We start from the raw sequence: 18,558 nt of genomic DNA on the forward strand, positions 1-18,558 counted from the left end.
TATATATAGTGTGTATAAATATATAAATATAAATATATATATATACATATATGTGTGCATATATACTGCGTGTATATGTGTGTGTGCATATACACAGACAGTATATATGCACACATGTATATATACAGTATATATACGTGTCTGTGCGTATATATATATGTATGTATATAAGTATGAATGTATATGACATGTTTATGTGCTAATTTTAAAAATTCCCTCAAGGTTCTGAATCCCATATACTTTAAAAGGATGTCTTTAAGGATCATTTCTGTCGCCACCGTTCTGTTTTATTCGTGAATTCTGACACTGTCTCTGTGGTGATCTATAATTGTTCTTCCTCAAGCGTCATGTGAGACCATGCATGCCGGTTTTGACCACCATGCAGATGTCCTGTTTTGCATTTTGACGTCAGCGGCTAAAGACAAATTGTACGTTTGTCTTTTATATATATATATATATATATATATATATATATATATATATATATATATATATATATATATATATATAAAATTTTACATATACATACATACATACATACATACATATTTACCTATGTATACATATAGCTTATGTATGGTGTACGTGGGTATATATACAGTACATTAGCCCCTGGAAATTGTTTTTTTAACACGTTCCCCCAATCCTTCAAGTATGTTCGGCTCAAGGTCCTGCGCCTGAAAGCTCGCAGAATAAATGGGCTGGAATCCTTCGAATTCCTCAAGGTTTTATCCGCTTATCCTCATGTGTAAATTGCATGTCCAAACCCAGACTGATGCCATGAATTTAAAACAGCTGTTCCCTCTGGGCTGAAATACTTGCCTCGTACATACCGACGTTTCAGTCGCCCAGGTATGTTTAGAGTGCCATGCAGTGATTTTGTCAGAAAGCCCTCTCTCTCTCTCTCTCTCTCTCTCTCTCTCTCTCTCTCTCTCTCTCTCTCTCTCTCTCTCTCTCTCTCTCTCTCTCTCTCTCTCTCTCGAGAGAGAGAGAGAGAGAGAGAGAGAGAGAGAGAGAGAGAGAGAGAGAGAGCATCCTATCACAAAAAAGTCATTAAACTGGATTATTTTAAAAGGAAACCTGTATCCTTTTCTTATTCGTCTAAGCAAGAAGCAGTTTTAATCCCAGATTTACTGTTTTCATTATTTACGACTTTGCGTAATGAATAGCTCTCACCAGTGGAATCAAGGTAGTACCATTTTCTTTACTTATTTCTGAGCTGCTGTTGTAAATGTCTAAATATTTATGGTTTTATGTTCACATTCATTTTCTTGTTTTTTTTTTCCATTCAAAAATAATGAAAAATCTTCTTTCTTTTACACGTCGTCTCTTGAACTTGTGAGAATTGTGTGACCTCTTTTGCTTGTTCCCTAAGAACGTGTTGACATTCTGAACCAGGGTAAAGAATCAGCTATTCAGGCTGTGTCGTCGTATATTCATCAATGCCCTGTGAATGAATAAACTTGGTAGTTTGTATTATGTCTAATTTTAAACCAAGGAAGGCTTTCGGCAGTCGACTTAGCTCTTTCCGTCGAGTTTTATTTGACTGAGACAGTTTTAATTACTTAGCGTTCAGTATACTCCCCAAATTGATAAAATTCCTCTGTTTGATTTTCACTCTGTTAAATGACGATTGTAATCAATTACACTAAAATCCGAGTGGATCTTTCTTGTTTGTCCGCCCCGGGTGGGGGCGTGGTAGATAGGGGACCGGGAGGGTAGGAGAGACATGATACATCCACCCTCCTCCTGCAAACCTGTTTGCCCCCCCTCCCCCCGGGTTTGGGGCGGGGTTGGTAGGGGATCGGGAAGGTCGTGGAGACATGACGGGCAGCGCCGGGTTCCAACCCAGCGTAGCGCGCACCATCAAGCTCGTAGTATAATAATACACGATCCGGATTTTCAGATAGTTGTGGGCTTTTGTAATGAAGGCGTAAGCACGAATTTGAAAGATAATGGCGTGATAAGGATAAACCTCACCCTGGCTTTACTTATAAAGTGGAAATTATTTAATAGCTCTCGTTCATCAGTTGAATTTTCCTTTCACCCGAAGTATGTTCTTCGACCTTAACGAGGTGCAAAGGCCAGAATATAGTAATGGAATTAGTATTTTATAGGTATCACGGATGTCATTGTATAAGCAGTTTACTATAACCTAATATATAACTGAGCCGAGGAAAAACTCTGGAAAAGTAACAGTAAAAAAATTAATAATCAAATATATCTGTTCGTATCTCAGCAATGAAGATCAAGGTTATATACAGAGTATATATATATATATATATATATATATATATATATATATATATATATATATATATATATATATATATATATATATATACTGTGCATGCATACATGATGCATACATACAAATACAGGAGAGAGAAAGAACGATAGAGAGAGTGTTTTGCTGTCTCACCTGCATAGTGACACGCTTTACCGCAAACGACATCATGCGCTCATGCCATGGACATGAGCTTATAGACGTGGGGGACGGGTGGCCACTTTTGGCAGTTGGACCCGATATACTGTAAGTTGGAGGGGGAAAGGCCCGCCCTTCGAACCCCCTTCCTCCTTCCCCGTCCCCTTCCCCTCGCCTTTGCCTTCACCTTACCCTCAGGAAGAGCTACGAGAAAGCAGAAAGGGAGTTTTGGAAGGTGACGACCCTAGCTGCGCGCAGGAGAATAGGTCACGCAAATGGGTTTCACGTTTCGAGGCTCGGGCAAAAATATTGGAGAGAGAGAGAGAGAGAGAGAGAGAGAGAGAGAGAGAGAGAGAGAGAGAGAGAGAGAGAGAGAGTGCTTTTGGGTACGTCTGCTTGCACTTTAATGACCTTGTCCAAGTTTTGTGCGTGCATTGATGTCTCCAGTGTTATTATTTTTTATTATAAACCTCGGCGTCGTTCTGTGGAAATTGCTGTACAGATTAGTTGTTATGCAGTGTTGGAAGAGTACTGGAAATCAGTTGAGTTTCTAATTAATTGATGTACACTTTATGATTTCGAGTTGAAATTATAGTTTTCAAATTATTATTGACGTATATAAAAAGTATGCGACTACACCGTATTCTTTGCTTCTAATTCCTGGTATAATAGGTTTTATTAATTTGAAGAGCGAGCAGCATTGAAATTTGACATGAAGTGTCCACATTGTAGTTATTTTTTATCATTATGCTGTTGTATTTTTTATACAATGGATCATCCTGCTGCCAGTTGCAGCGGCCAGTGTTATTAAAAAAATGCGTTGTAATAAGTCACAACGAAAAAGACAAATTAGATGTAGCTTCGGAGTTGTGGAACACTGTATTCGAAAGTGGAGATCTTAGTCACTTTCTTTTTCTTGAGCTGCCTTCATGCTGTACTGTAAAGGAAGCGTCAACCGTCCCGTGGACGCATTGTTTCAACTATGGTGGCATTTCTTTTATTCCTTTTGCTTGCTATTTAGAGTGAAATGGAGATAGAGGAAATGTTTGTGTATTAAAAAAAGTGGCGTTGCACCACTAGGGTCTGAGAGAGAGACACACACACAGACAGACAGACAGACAGACAGAGAGAGAGAGAGAGAGAGAGAGAGAGAAAGAGAGGAAATGTTTGTATATTAAAAAGCTGGCGTTGCACCACTAGGGTTTGAGAGAGAGAGAGAGAAATGTTTGTATATTAAAGAACTGGCGTTGCACCACTAGGGTCTGAGAGAGAGAGAGAGAGAGAGAGAGAGAGAGAGAGAGAGAGAGAAATGTTTGTATATTAAAAAACTGGCGTTGCACCACTAGGGTCTGAGAGAGAGAGAGAGAGAGAGAGAGAGAGAGAGAGAGAGAGAGGAAATGTTTGTATATTAAAAAGGTGGCGTTGCACCACTAGGGTCTGAGAGAGAGAGAGAAATGTTTGTATATTAAAAAGGTGGCCACCACTAGGGTCTGAGAGAGAGAGAGAGAGAGAGAGAGAGTAGAGAAGAGAGAGGCGAGAGAGAGAGAGAGAGAGAAATGTTTGTATATTAAAAACTGGCGTTGCATCACTAGGGTCTGAGAGAGAGAGAGAGAGAGAAATGGAGAGAGAGAAATATTTGTATATTAAAAAACTGGCGTTGAGGGAGAGAGAGAAATTCTGAGGTTGTTCCATCAGGAAACTATGACGATGTGTAGAATATAAAATTCGTAATAACTGTTGGCCATTCATATCGACAAGAAAGGCACACACACACACACAAACTATACTTCCTTTTGACACTGAGGCATGAGGCCATATTGAAGGCGAGGGGGACGTTCTGTACGTGATTGAATACTAATGCACGATAAACGTACTAGTACCGGAAAGAGAGAGAGAGAGAGTTATTGGTCGGAATTTGTACACTAATTTTGGGCTAGTATTCTAATGACGCCTATTTTGGAAGGGGAGAAGTGATAGCGCTTTCTGTGGGAAACTGTCTTTTCGAATGACATAAATTGGGTACAGTCTCTCATGATTTAATTATTTAATGAGCCTTGGCTGTTTTTGCTGCTTCACTTTCCATTTCTGGTGTTACACACACACACACACACACACACACACACACACACATACACACATATATATATATATATATATATATATATATATCTATATATATATATTATATTTGTATATAAATTATATTATATATATATATATATATATATATATATATATATATATATACATTATATGTATATAGATAGATAGATAGATAGATAGATAGATAGATAAATAGAAAGATAGATAGATAGATATATGTACACCCTTATTCGAGTTCCAGTATTTACTAAAATCAGAACAGAAAAATTTCCCTTCACAAGAAAATACCGAGGCAAGCACTTCTAGATCCATTTCCCACACGAACCCAAACCCCACAGGAGAAACAGAGATGAAGAAAACGGAAGCGACGGCGATGAATTAACACCAGGAAGATGCAAAACAGCAAGAAACACGAGGAAACCCGTGAGAAAGTCGAGAACGAAAATGGAAAACGCAGAAGAATAACTTCCGTCCGGTTGTCGGTTCCTATCTCTTCGTGATCAGCACTTGATAAACGTCACGCCCAGACACGCAGTGCAGAACGTACCGGCGAGAACTCACGCAAGCAAACACGCACACACGCACGCAAGAAAGCAATGTTTATCGCCGTCTCCCTTTTGCGCATGCGTGCCCGGAGCGTCTCGGTAACCGCATGCCATCGAAACGCGTCGTTTTCTTTCAGCTCGCGACAAGCACCGTGTCGCAGGTCGCAAGCATAAAACAAACCTTTGGACAAAAAAAAAAAAAATGTACACTCGGTAAAAGCACATACGTCGCGGTTTGCATGAAACAAACACTGTTACGTACGGCAACGTGTCGGCGAAAGCTACAATACGCATTGGAAGCAAAACAAACAAGCTACAGTCTAGCCAAAGCTACACGCGATTCAGTCGACCAAACCGAACGTCACATTTGCCGAAAACCAAATATTTCCAGTTCGGTAGACGCATCTGGATGGATTCGGTAGTAGGTATTTGAAATGCAGAACCCCCAGGAGTCGTTTTTGTTGTCATTAGGGTATATTTTTAGAACAGTATACTGTACAGTATTAATAGTGAGAGTTACATTTATATATATTTCTCTTTCCTTTCGTGTATGTTATATTATATATATATATATATATATATATATATATATATATATATATATATATATATATATATATATATATATATATATATCGTTCAACGTCTAGAGAGAGAGAATCCAAAGTAAGTTCATTTTTATTTTATTTTTTTCCATAATGATATGGTGATTAAAGTATATATATCGTTCTAAACAAAGAAATTTATTATTATTATTATTATTATTATTATTATTATTATTATTATTATTATTAGTAGGAAACGTTTTCCCTTAGTGTAGGTTCACGTTTACATGCAAACTCTAATGCTCTTCCGAAAATTCAGAGTAGAAAATTATGTATAAAACTACACTTTAAGAACATCCCCTCAAATTCTTTTCAAGGCAAGTACAGTGCAGTAGATACAAAGTAGCAATGCTGGGCCGTAAATGCTCATTTTCTCTATTTTCGCGCAGCCGGTGAAACTTTTATTGGTGTTTATGTCTTGTCCAAGGCCAGCGCGAATTTTACATTTACTTTTATTCCTCAGAGGGAAGGTTTATGTTTTTACAGTCTTTGTGTGCAGTCCAAAATCATTTTTGTAATATGTTAATATTAAGGCCATAGTAAGAAAAATTGTACCTTTATCTAAATAAAATTATGGCCGAACCGCACTGTACATTACTCTTACTAATACTCAACTTTCTAAACTATTCCCTACCATGGTTAGCTAGCTAACTGCCTTTATCCTTCTTTCACCCATCTTACTTATCAGCTAAAAAAAAAAAAAAAAAAAAACAATCTTTGGTATGTGATAATGTTTTTATAGTAACATTGTTGTTTATGTTTACCTATGTTTATTTTTTGCTGGTTTAATCGTACGGTTTCTATTTTTTTCTTGGTATTTTCGTAATATGTAACGCCAGATCACGTAGGCTAATCAATCATTTCACTTTCATTTTGGCCACATATATTTCTGTCTTCGGAAACTCTTCTCGGAAATTAATGGTCTTTTGGGCTTGTTGCATACAATAATATTAATATAATAATAATAATAGTGATAAGAATAATAACAGTATTATTATTATTATTATTATTATTATTATTATTATTATTATTATTTATTATTACTCAAAAGATAACCCCCTATTCATAGGGAGCAAACCTACAGGGGCAATTAACTTGAATAATAATTATAATAATAATAATAATATTGTCTGGTTTTTTAATAATTTTTTTTGTCCTTGAGTCCCACTCCATCCACCTTGAAGCACTCCCCCGTTAAAAGACCTTGTCCCTATCCTTGCCCCCGGACGACCTTGACTCGAGCAAGACATACCTTGAAAAAAAAGAGAAAAAATAGAGAGAAAAAAAATGGAAGGTTTTTGCACGGAAATCGCTACTTTTATATGTTCATTCTCCTTGGCCTTTGGTCTTGTTTGAAGACCCATTTTTGCAGAAAACAGGTTTTATATTTGTACATGATGTGTGTGTGTGAGAGTGTCAAGATTGTCTCTCCGTCAGACGCCACACATAAATACATACATATATATATAATATATATATATATATATATATATATATATATATATATATATATATATAATGTGTGTAGTTAAGTTTATATATTTATATATATATATATATATATATATATATATATATATATATATATATATATATATAGTGAATGGCAGACACATGGCAGTATAATGTACTTGTATAGAAGTGTATTTCACACAATTGTATATTTTTTACATATTGTCAATTTCGTACGGAAACAAGATAAAATATCGCTGCTGTATTTCACATCATATATTTATTCTATAATATATTTTATGCGACCAAACTGATTTTATATCTAGATGTACAGAATGATGGCTTATTCATTAAGAATACCTTCTTCGGCTACTAAACTAAGTTCCAAAGTTCAAATAGAAATTTAAAGAAAGCGAATCGCGCCATCTCTAAATCCTACATCTTAGTTGCTCAGGTCTCGTCGGGATATCGGTGAAAATAGCTTTTAACGGTCCTTTGTGTGCGTGTGGTGTTTTAAATCTCCATTCGCAGACCAATGAACCGTTGTGTTTCGGCTGGTGTTGGCGCTGTTAGTTTTTGCCGGTGATATTTTCTTCTGTTTCTTTTTCTTCTTCTTTTTTGTTCCGACGCATTGCGGTCTTTGGGGATATATTTTAAAAGGCTGTTTGTTTGTCCGAGTCATACGAATACATATATATATATATATATATATATATATATATATATATATATATGTGTGTGTGTGTGTGGTGTGTGTGTGCTTAAAAATTACAGCTGATGCACGTATCTTCAGTAGGTATTCGCTTATATATATATATATATATATATATATATATATATATATATATATATATATATATATATATATATATATATATATATATATATATATATATTAACTATATATATATCTTCGTTTTAACGTGCTTTTTCCCATTTTTATACATATAAATAAATATATTATATATATATATATATATATATATATATAATATATATATATATATATATATATATATATATATATATATATATATATATATATATAGTTAATTTGTATGACTATGGTTATATTTCAGTGTTACATTTGAGCAACCTTTATTTATGTGATCTTGTTTGAGTTACAAAATGGAAAAAAAATGTTCAAAAATTATTAAGGTATTTTAGCATTACGTAGCATATAACTAGCTGTACACAATCTAGCGTAGCATCAGTCAGGGCTGGCCAGCGGCGGTGACCATAAAGATTGCAACGCCAGATTTACGGAAAGTCAGTCAGCGGCATTGCTAACAAATTCCTCCTGTAGACTGGTATGTTACTTGATTATTGCCTGGTTGTTAGTCGATTGTTGTGGGTTACAGTGGAAAGAAAGATAGAGGAATAAAAGTGGTAAAAATGCGTGAAAATATTTATTATAACTAGAAAAACCTCAGAGAGCCTCGGCGAATTAATGCTGGAGGTGGAATCCTTCACTAGAAGCTCTCTCTTCTATGGTATAGTTCGAAAGGGCTTAGTAACAAATAAAAATATGACTGAATATATTCTGACTTCATATCATACTTTCACTTACAAAGAACAATTACGCTTTCCGGTGCTTCCGTATGTAAGATATTGACTCTCTCTCTCTCTCTCTCTCTCTCTCTCTCTCTCTCTCTCTCTCTCTCTCTCTCTCTCGTACCTGGTACACCTCACATACTGTCAGTTAGGCATTGCGTGTGGCAAATCTCCTCCACTTTCTATTGAAGGGTTCCGTTCTCGCTGATCTTTCTTCGTGTTTTCTTTTAGTTTTCTTTCTTTCCTAATGTTTTCTTTGAGCTTCCTGTCTTTCCTGATGTTTTCTTTTAGTTTTCTTTCTTCCTAATGTTTTCGAGCTTCCTGTCTTTCCTAATGTTTCTTTTAGTTTCTTTCTTTCCTAATGTTTTCTTTGAGCTTCCTGTCTTTCCTAATGTTTTTCTTTTAGTTTTCTTTCTTTCCTAATGTTTTCTTTGAGCTTCCTGTCTTTCCTGATGTTTTCTTTTAGTTTTCTTTCTTTCCTAATGTTTTCTTTTAGTTTTTTTCTTTCCTAATGTTTCTTTGAGCTTCCTGTCTTTCCTAATGTTTTCTTTTAGTTTTCTTTCTTTCCTAATGTTTTCTTTGAGCTTCCTGTCTTTCCTAATGTTTTCTTTTAGTTTTCTTTCTTTCCTAATGTTTTCTTTGAGCTTCCTGTCTTTCCTAATGTTTTCTTTTAGTTTTCTTTCTTTCCTAATGTTTTCTTTGAGCTTCCTGTCTTTCCTGATGTTTTCTTTTAGTTTTCTTTAGTTGCTTTTCTTTCCAAATGTTGTCTTATAGTTTTCTTTCTTAATGTTTTCTTTTAGCTTGCTTTCTTTCCGAATTTTTAGTTTTCTTTCTTTCCTAATGTTTTCTTGTGGTCTTTTTCTTTTGTCGTTGTGTAATTTTTTGTCAGTCTCTGCATTTCTCTTATCTATTTCATTGTTCTCACATTGGTCTAGTTTTCTCCTTCATATGTTTATGTAAAGTAGAACCTTGTTTAAGCATCTTTGCTTTGTTTGTTTGCGGGAGGTATCCGACAGCTTATTCTTTTGCTCTTTGTCCCTTTCTTGTCTTACGAGCAAGAGCCCGTGCACCCCAAGGGCCAGCTTATTGTAACAAAATTAATGTAAAGTGAAAAGCCCTTCTCTGTATTTTTGTGCTGGTGCCAGTTCTAGATTTATTGGAGTACGCCATGTTTTGTTATTTTCTTGCACTTTCATTTTCTGCATCTTAGTTCATTCCTGAGGCTTGTGTTACAAAGCTGTTTGTTTATCACATTATTATTATTATTATTATTATTATTATTATTATTATTATGGCTTATTATTATCCTTCCTTAATGGAGACTATCGGTATTGCTCATTTCTGTTATCCAAGCCACAAGGAAAACATGAAATCTGAATATGCGTTATGTAATGTTCTTCAATTGTAATTGCATAAGACAACCATTATATTCGCTCAGTCATTCTTTTCACTTTTAATTTATCCTTGCAGTTCTTACAATGGCCGAGGTAGGGCTGCCCGCCTCACTAGTCACCGTCCCCTGGGAACTAAGGCTAAATTAAGTCTAAACGGCACTTGTGACGTAACGACGTACCTGTAAGGTTATCAGGTCCTAGTTTTATATATATATATATATATATATATATATATATATATATATATATATATATATATATAATATGTGTGTGTATGTATATATATATATATATATATATATATATATATATATATATATATATATATATATATATATATATATATATGCAGTATATATATATATATATATATATATATATATATATATATATATATATATATATATATATATATATATATATAAATAATTCACATCGGCTCACTTGTTGATTATATATATATATATACATATATATATATTTATTTATTTATTTATAATATGTGTGTATATGCATGTATTGTGTATGTATGTATATCTCCTCCTCCTCCTCCTTTTAAATGGTGGGTATCTGTTTTGGTGCAGGACTGAGAAAGTACCTGGAGTACACACACTCTCTCCCGCCTGTGGTCGTCACTCCATGGTACAGAGTTTAAGTCTGAGTATCATTTATGAACCATCACTCGGTGCTTGATCTGTTTGAAGTTCTTCTTATCATGAAGAAAGACAAGGAAAGTTTTCACGCGAAATGTTTTCATTATTATTGTGGACTCTTAATCTATAATATTATACAATACAAGGTATGTATTATGTATATAATATATATTTATATATACATATGTATGATGTATGTATTTATATGCACTCATGCATGTATGGATACATATATGCAGTATATATATAAATTAATTTATAAAATGCAGTATATTACCAAGACTTTGAAACGCTTCATATCAAATGAAATCGAATCTGGTATCCCCCTGGATTCGTATCCCACTCCGCTTTCACTCACCTCTCGGTTGTTGGCGTCTCAGGTCTCATTGTGAACTGTTGCTGGTCGTACCTGCCTTCCAGAATCTTTTCCCAGTTATATATATATATAGTGTGTGTGTGTATGTGTTGGTTAGTCTACTGTCCATTTTTACTATATATATATATATATATATATATATATATGTGTGTGTGTGTGTGTGTGTGTGTGTGTGTGTGTATTTGTAATATATTTATATATATATATATATATATATATATATATATATATATATATATATATATATATATATATATATATGTATGTTGTATTTGTAATAGGCAGAGTGACCTCTTAACTTCTCGACCTCATGACACTCTGGATTTAAGTGAAGATCAATTTGGATTCAAGGCTTTTTAGTCACAAGCATAAGTGCGATGTGTATATGTTGCATTATGTGCTTGCCCCTCTTGAATGACCTATTTCCCATTTTTTTTTTTGTGCAAATGCCACGACTGGGAAACCAGGTCAGGGTATATAAGGATATTTGCGTTTCTTATTTATCTGACATTGGTTAATACGATACTCTTGTCTTTTGCATGAAGACTTCTTTCTTAACTAAGTAAGTATTGTTTAAAACACTGTCCTATCAAGGGTCATTGCTCCTCCCCGTGTTGCCTTTGCTTTTGCTTACCGTGTTTCAGCTTTGTTTTTCGTGTTATGTACTTTTATTTTAGCCATTGTCTCCCGTGACAAACGTAGGGCGTGGATGGGGATAATGCTAATAATGATAATACTCCTCCCTTCCTTCATTTCTCCTTTTTTTCCTACTCCACCCCTCCTTCTCCTCCATGTCCTCATTTCTTCTCTTCTGAGGGTTTTTGGGGATAAGGATACTTAAGAAGGAAGGTGCATTTAGCAAACTGGTATATACAGTTTGTCTGTGAAACTGGCATTCTTTATAAATTACTGAGTTTTCTCTTGTTAAAAGTTTTTTATACATTTATTGTGACCTGCTTTTCATGGAGTGATTATCATAATTTTGAGTTGAGATAATTTGCAGTGTTTTGTTTATGAGATATATAATGTGTGCAGTATCAATAATGTAAGTTCATAGCAAGAGTTATCTGTATTTTAGGGACAGATGACCTTAATTGTTTTGACGGCAGTTCCCAGTATTAGGTCAATCAATCAATCTTTTTCTCCTTATGGCAGACCATGATGAGAAGAAGCCTCATCCACGCAGGTTTAGGGATCCTGGGGAGGGGGAAGGGGGAATGGGTCACAGTCAGTTCATAAGTGCTTAGTGCAGCTGTCCTCTTGATCTACTTAAACTAAGGGATGGGATGAGAGCCTGTATACCCATCTAAATCTCTCTCTCTCTCTCTCTCTCTCTCTCTCTCTCTCTCTCTCTCTCTCTCTCTCTCTCTCTCTCTCTCTCTCTCTCATTTGTAACTTCAAAGAAGGTTGTTTTCATGGAAAACATGGTTCATTCTTATGAGGGATTGTTGGTTTTTCATTATTATTATTATTATTATTGTGGCGGAGATGGTAATTGGTGCAAAGTGGCTTGAATAGTGCCCCTCTTAGACAGTTTTGGTACATAATTATACTTGCGATAATGGACAGATTAGACAAACTAAACAGTTCAGTACATAATTATACTCGCGATAATTGACAGGCGAGACGGAATATGCAGTCCTACAGTCAATGGTAAGATTGCAAAAATATGTTTTTCGGACAGACAGAGGATGAAAGCAGAAGAAACTGAGGAAATTCAATTTCATCAGACACGAAAAATAAATATATAAAAGGAAAATAAACAAATAGTTATTGTTATATGGCTAAACCAAAAATTGGGTGCTGTTCTAAATCTTGAACTAGAAGAAATAGAAATGATAGATAAAAAAATGAAAATAATAAGGAAAATTACAAAAGGACCTACCCGTAAGGTCGGTTGACAAGTTAATGTTGCATTTTAAAGCAAGCAAACCTACTGCTATGCCGTCGTTTTATGAAAGTACAGAAACCTTTTTACTGTCATTTTATTAATAATTTCCCTTAGAAAATAATTTAAAAATGCGAGAAGCTTAAAAACGAGGGACGTAACAACTGTAAGGATCAGAACCCAAATATGCATTATAATGTACTACTAACCTTTCGGCTGTCATATTATCAATAATTTCCCTTAGAAAATAACGCAAAAATGCGAGAAGCTTAAAAACGAGGGACGCAATGATTGTAAGGATAATTCCTTTGTTACTGGATCTCCCCGTGTATCAGAACCTAAATGTGTATTATAAAGTGCTACAAAGTCTCTAAGAGTTGAAAATGAAGGGGTAGGGTAGACTACAAAAAATATCTTTGAACGTAGAACCCGTGAAAACGCCCACACGACCCAGATAATCATTACAGCTTTCGAACGGTGCTTGTAGTTGTTTAGTTGTTCTGTTGTTGTTGTTGTTGTTCTTCTTCTTCTTCAATCTGTTGAACGAAGATTCCTTTGCTACTCCATAGTTGTTCCTGTATTCGTTTGGTTCAAGAATAGGTTAATGGGTTGCGAGCATTTAAGCAATTAAAATTGCTGATGATGCATATGAATTCATTTAGGTATACTTAAGATTCATGAAGGTTTTGCTTTTATAATTTCAGTTTTTACTTCATTAAAGGGATTTTTTTATAATATATATATATATGAACGTGATTCATTTATCACACATTGTTACAGGTGAAAAATAAGAAACAGGGTGTAGGTCCTGACCGGTTTCGACTTTATTTCCAAGCCATTAGGACTGATTGAGAAGTCACAAATTAATACTACAAGAATACTAACGAACATACACAACCGTTATACCCAAAAAACTCATTTGCTAAAAATCACAATAGACTCTCAGGGGACATCTGCTGATAAACAGACCATTCAGATCCACAAGGTGTCATGGAGGCGGAGTTTGGAAAATTAACCTTCTTCCTGTGTTTTGCTGATATATACCTTAAAGTTTAAACAATTTACAAATTTCTTTTGATATTAAAGGATCAAGTTTATACATCCCTTGACTGATAATTAACTTTCTTTTATGAAGCTAGATTCAATGATGTTCCTTTCAGTGCATTATTAGAATATACAATCCTTTTTGCTTCCCAGTTGATAGCATGATTGTTCTCACTAACATGTACAAATATACCACTGTTCCCTTGTGCATATCTCATTTCTTATGTTGTTCAATTCTTTTTCCAAGGTTTGTTCTTGATAAGTACATTTTCATTTTATAATTTCAGGGATATCTTTTACTTTATTAAGGCAGAACAAGCAAATTTTTTTGTGTTGAGGTTCTTTCTTTTTTACAAATCTTCATATTAACTATCAGGATATCAATGCATTCCTAATCTTATATTTCATCATAGGTATACATACCCGTATGCTCTTATAGATATCCAGAATATGCACATAGGAAGAAATATATAGTGGTTTTATATGTGTGTATATATTTCTTCCTATGTGCATTTCTATTCTGGACAAAGCAATAAGGTTAAAAAAATCTATGTTTTTAAGAGCATTACGGGGTATATATATTGATGATGAAATAGATAAGATTAGGAATGCAGGCAAAAATATCCTGATAGTGTATTAAATATATGAAGCGGCAAAAGACTTTATATCAAACCAGAAAGAACCTTACAACACAAAAAATTTGCTTGTTCACTTATAATTAGTATGAAAGATATCCTCATTTTACCCCTTATAGACAATATTAAAGGGTGTGTATATAAAATTCCGTGTAAGTCTTGTGACAACTTTTATATTGGCCAAACCGGGAAAGCACTGGAAAAAGAATTGAACAACATAAGAAATGTGTGAGATATGCACAAGGGAACAGTGGTATATTTGTACATGTTAGTGAGAACAATCATGCTATCAACTGGGAAGCAAAAAGGATTGTATATTCTAATAATGCACTGGAGAGGAACATCATTGAATCTAGCTTCATAAAAGAAAGTTACAATATAATATGAATATAGTCAAGGGATGTATAAACTTGATCCTTTTTAATATCAAAAGAAATTTGTAAATTGTTTAAACTTTAAGGTAGGCAGTAGTATATATGAAAATAGATTATCATATTTGTAAACATACGAGGGTAGTAAGGTTAATGAGTTTCCAAACTCCGCCTCCATGACACCTGTCAGGTGTGGATCTGAGGTGGGTATGGTCTGATCAGCAATGTCCCTGAGAGTCTATTGTGATTTTTAGCCAAATGAGTTTTTAAGGCCACTCCTACCTCGACACCGGCCAGAGTGGGTATATGGAGCCTCTAACGGTTGTGTATGTTCGTTACTGTTCTTGTAGTATATATATTTGTGACTTCTCACACTCTGTATCAGTCCTTCGTCAATGGCTTGGAAATAAAGTCGAAACCGGTCAGGACCTACACCCATTTCTTATTTTTTCACCTGAATGTGTGATATATATACTATATATATATATATGTGTGTGTGTGTGTGTGTATATTTATATATATTTATTTATATATATACATACATACATACATACATACATACATACATACATACACATCGTTCACATTAAGCCGTTTTCCCCTAATAAGAGTTGGCTCCCGAACAAAGCGAAACAATAATAGTCATTGCCAGTGAATAACAGAAATATATCTAAATAGATAACGTCACTAATTTAATACCCCTTATATACTGACACAGTTTATATGTATACAGTAGTATACAGTATAAATATATATATATGGGTAGAGAGAGAGAGAGAGAGAGAGAGTGACTGACTGACTGACTGACGGACTCGTTGCGTACACTAATTCCATCCTCTTCGCCTCCGTCTATTGCTTATGGTGCCATTGCCCTTTTGGCCAGGGCAAGGAGCACCAGCAACAGCAACAACAGCACCAGAAGCAACGGCAACAGCAGGTGCACTGGCGGAGTTGCTGACGGCACCTCTGCTGCGTTCATTGCCTATATTAAGACATTTTATCAGCAATGGAATCTGCTTGTGTGACTCATGCTTTTTATTATATCCTCTAACTGGGGGGATGCAGTATAGTCCTGCAGGAGGGGTGGGTGAAGGTCCAGTAGGATATTTGGATAAAAAAAAAAATTATTTTTTAGTGATCGGATGGCTTGTATGTCTTGAATTGGCTTCTCAAGAACTGAGGTCGTCTACCCTGCTTAAAATTCATTTTTAATTTTGGTAAACGTACATTTATATATTTATACTGTTTAATGTCTTGAAGGCTCTAACTGGTAGAAATCTTTTACAAATGATTAAAATATATCACAAATTGACATTGCGGTAGCTCTGAAAATGCATTGTTTAGTGAAAGTTATTGTATATGCTGAAATTGATATAAAGTCCCATAGGACGGGCAAATTTGGGTCCTTAGTATGTCTTAATTATGGAGTTAAAGGTATACATGGAGAGAAAGCAATAAAAATGGTAGGGGCGGGGTCTAATTAGCCCATGTAGGAAGTTACAGACCGACCTCCTGAGAGGTGAGAGATTACACGTAGATTTATTCGTCACCAAACATGGAATATATAAGTAACGATACTTGATTATTATGGAGGAAGGTTTGGAAAAATAATAACATCCTCATACTGCATGGAAATGCGTTAAATTTCTGTTATATCAAATGACTACACTATTTGCATTTTCATGTTTATTATAGAATAATTTAAACACTTGCGAGTCGTTTTTCTCTATCGTAAGGTTCGCCCAAAGTAAATTGCTTTAGAATGAAATATGAAAATTGAAGCAATGTAAAGTTGAAGAGGCTGGACAGCTACAGAGACCAAAGGGAGTGGATGGAAAGTAAGCAGAAGGCTTGAATGGTGTTCTTTGTTTAGATTAAGATAAGTTTCTAAAGTAGGTGTTACAAGAGTGCTTGATCTGTTTCCTCCGTAGAAGGGCATAGATATTTGTCCGTGATGACGATGATGCTTGTTGGGTATTAACTTTCCATTCGACTGAGACTTTGGTTATTGGATTAAAGTATTGAATTCAGGCATTTTCAAACCTAATTTTAATTTTGTTTCACAGTCCACTGATCAACTGTCAGCTCCCATTGTTTCCAATGAAAAAACATTCTCTCGGAAAAGTAAAGGAAGACAAAACACGACGGCGTAAGCTTCAGAACGCATTAGTAATTTAACCTGCTAGGACTGCTTTACACAGCATGCCGTCGCTGTGCGATCAAATCTCGCCCTTCCGTCCTTCGGCATTAAGGGTGAGAAGGGCGTGAAGCCACGCATAGGATATGCATTACTACGACTCGAGTTCCGCCCCCTTTTTGGCATTCTCTCTCTCTCTCTCTCTCTCTCTCTCTCTCTCTCTCTCTCTCTCTCTTCTCTCTTATGTGTGTCAGCGATGTTTTGTTGCGTCGCTTCTTATCTTTTGATTTATGTCCGAACGCTTTTCGAAATGGCGTTGTATTTTGTGCGATTGTGTGCGCTGTTTTTCATCTTTAATATCGGTGTTGGTTTGTTTATTTTATTTTTAGCTGCTCGGGTTAATGGTTTTACTAACTTGTTCCGCAGAGAAAATTGGAATGATGATGATAATAACTGTGCATTACGCAGCACTTTTTTTTTCTCTGTATTTCAAATTTGATTTAGTACAATTCTAGACGTTCTGTTTGAACAGGGAATTGTATTAATGTTAAAATATATTCTACTCAGGTGTTAGTTATGTACTGTTGAATGTATAGATTATAATACTAGTATTTTAATTATGATAATGAATATCTTTTAAGAGATTCTTCATGATTAAAAAAAAAAAAGAACTTTTAAGGAAACCAAGCTGCTATATGATTAGACTTCAACCCCAAAATGTCCGCCACTACAAGTCTTTTAACTTGCAATAACGACTAAAAAAGGGTGAATGTGAAAGTTGGTAAAGGAGCTGTGTTATCGTAGATGCTGATCTGATTAAATGAGTTGGTATTGGACGTCGTATTGTGTTCTTAACGAGGGAGCTTTAAATAATTCCCGTTCTGTTTTATAGTTTGGTCATTAAAACTAAGATCTCTATCTCGCCTATAACTTGGTTTGATTACAGCGTCACGTTGAGGGACTTTCCCCTGACGCTCTCTCTCTCTCTCTCTCTCTCTCTCTCTCTCTCTCTCTCTCTCTCTCTCTCTCTCTCTCTCTCTCTCTCTCTTCGAAGGAAGATGATTAATTTCGGTGTGCTGAATAGTTAATGAAGAATCGGATGAGCATGAAATTATCGAATTGCAATCTCATGAGAGAGAGAGAGAGAGAGAGAGAGAGAGATCGCTTCCCTCTCTCTCGCCCTCCCTCCATCCTCTTTTTTTTTTATCGGGTCGGCTAGAATGGGACATAAGGACATAGCAATGATTTCTTAGGAAATCCTCCCAGCATTGTCACGCGCCATGGTAAGATTATAACGTATAAATATATCTTAGAGACGAAGACTTCCAAGATTGACCCTTATTGTTACTATATTTAAAGACTTCCAGTTTCATGCA

The 18,558-nt window shown here is 35.1% G+C and overlaps 1 protein-coding gene across 15 annotated transcripts in view; it reads left to right on the forward strand.

Moving 5' to 3' along the window:
• The window catches only part of ced-6 (PTB domain-containing adapter protein ced-6), a 187,384-nt gene that overhangs the window by 145,768 nt on the left and 23,058 nt on the right, over window positions 1–18,558 (forward strand). The gene's annotated exons all lie outside the window — the stretch shown is intronic.

This window comes from Macrobrachium rosenbergii, chromosome 1 (genome assembly GCF_040412425.1).
Source record: "Macrobrachium rosenbergii isolate ZJJX-2024 chromosome 1, ASM4041242v1, whole genome shotgun sequence".
In the NCBI taxonomy this organism is placed as follows: domain Eukaryota; kingdom Metazoa; phylum Arthropoda; class Malacostraca; order Decapoda; family Palaemonidae; genus Macrobrachium; species Macrobrachium rosenbergii.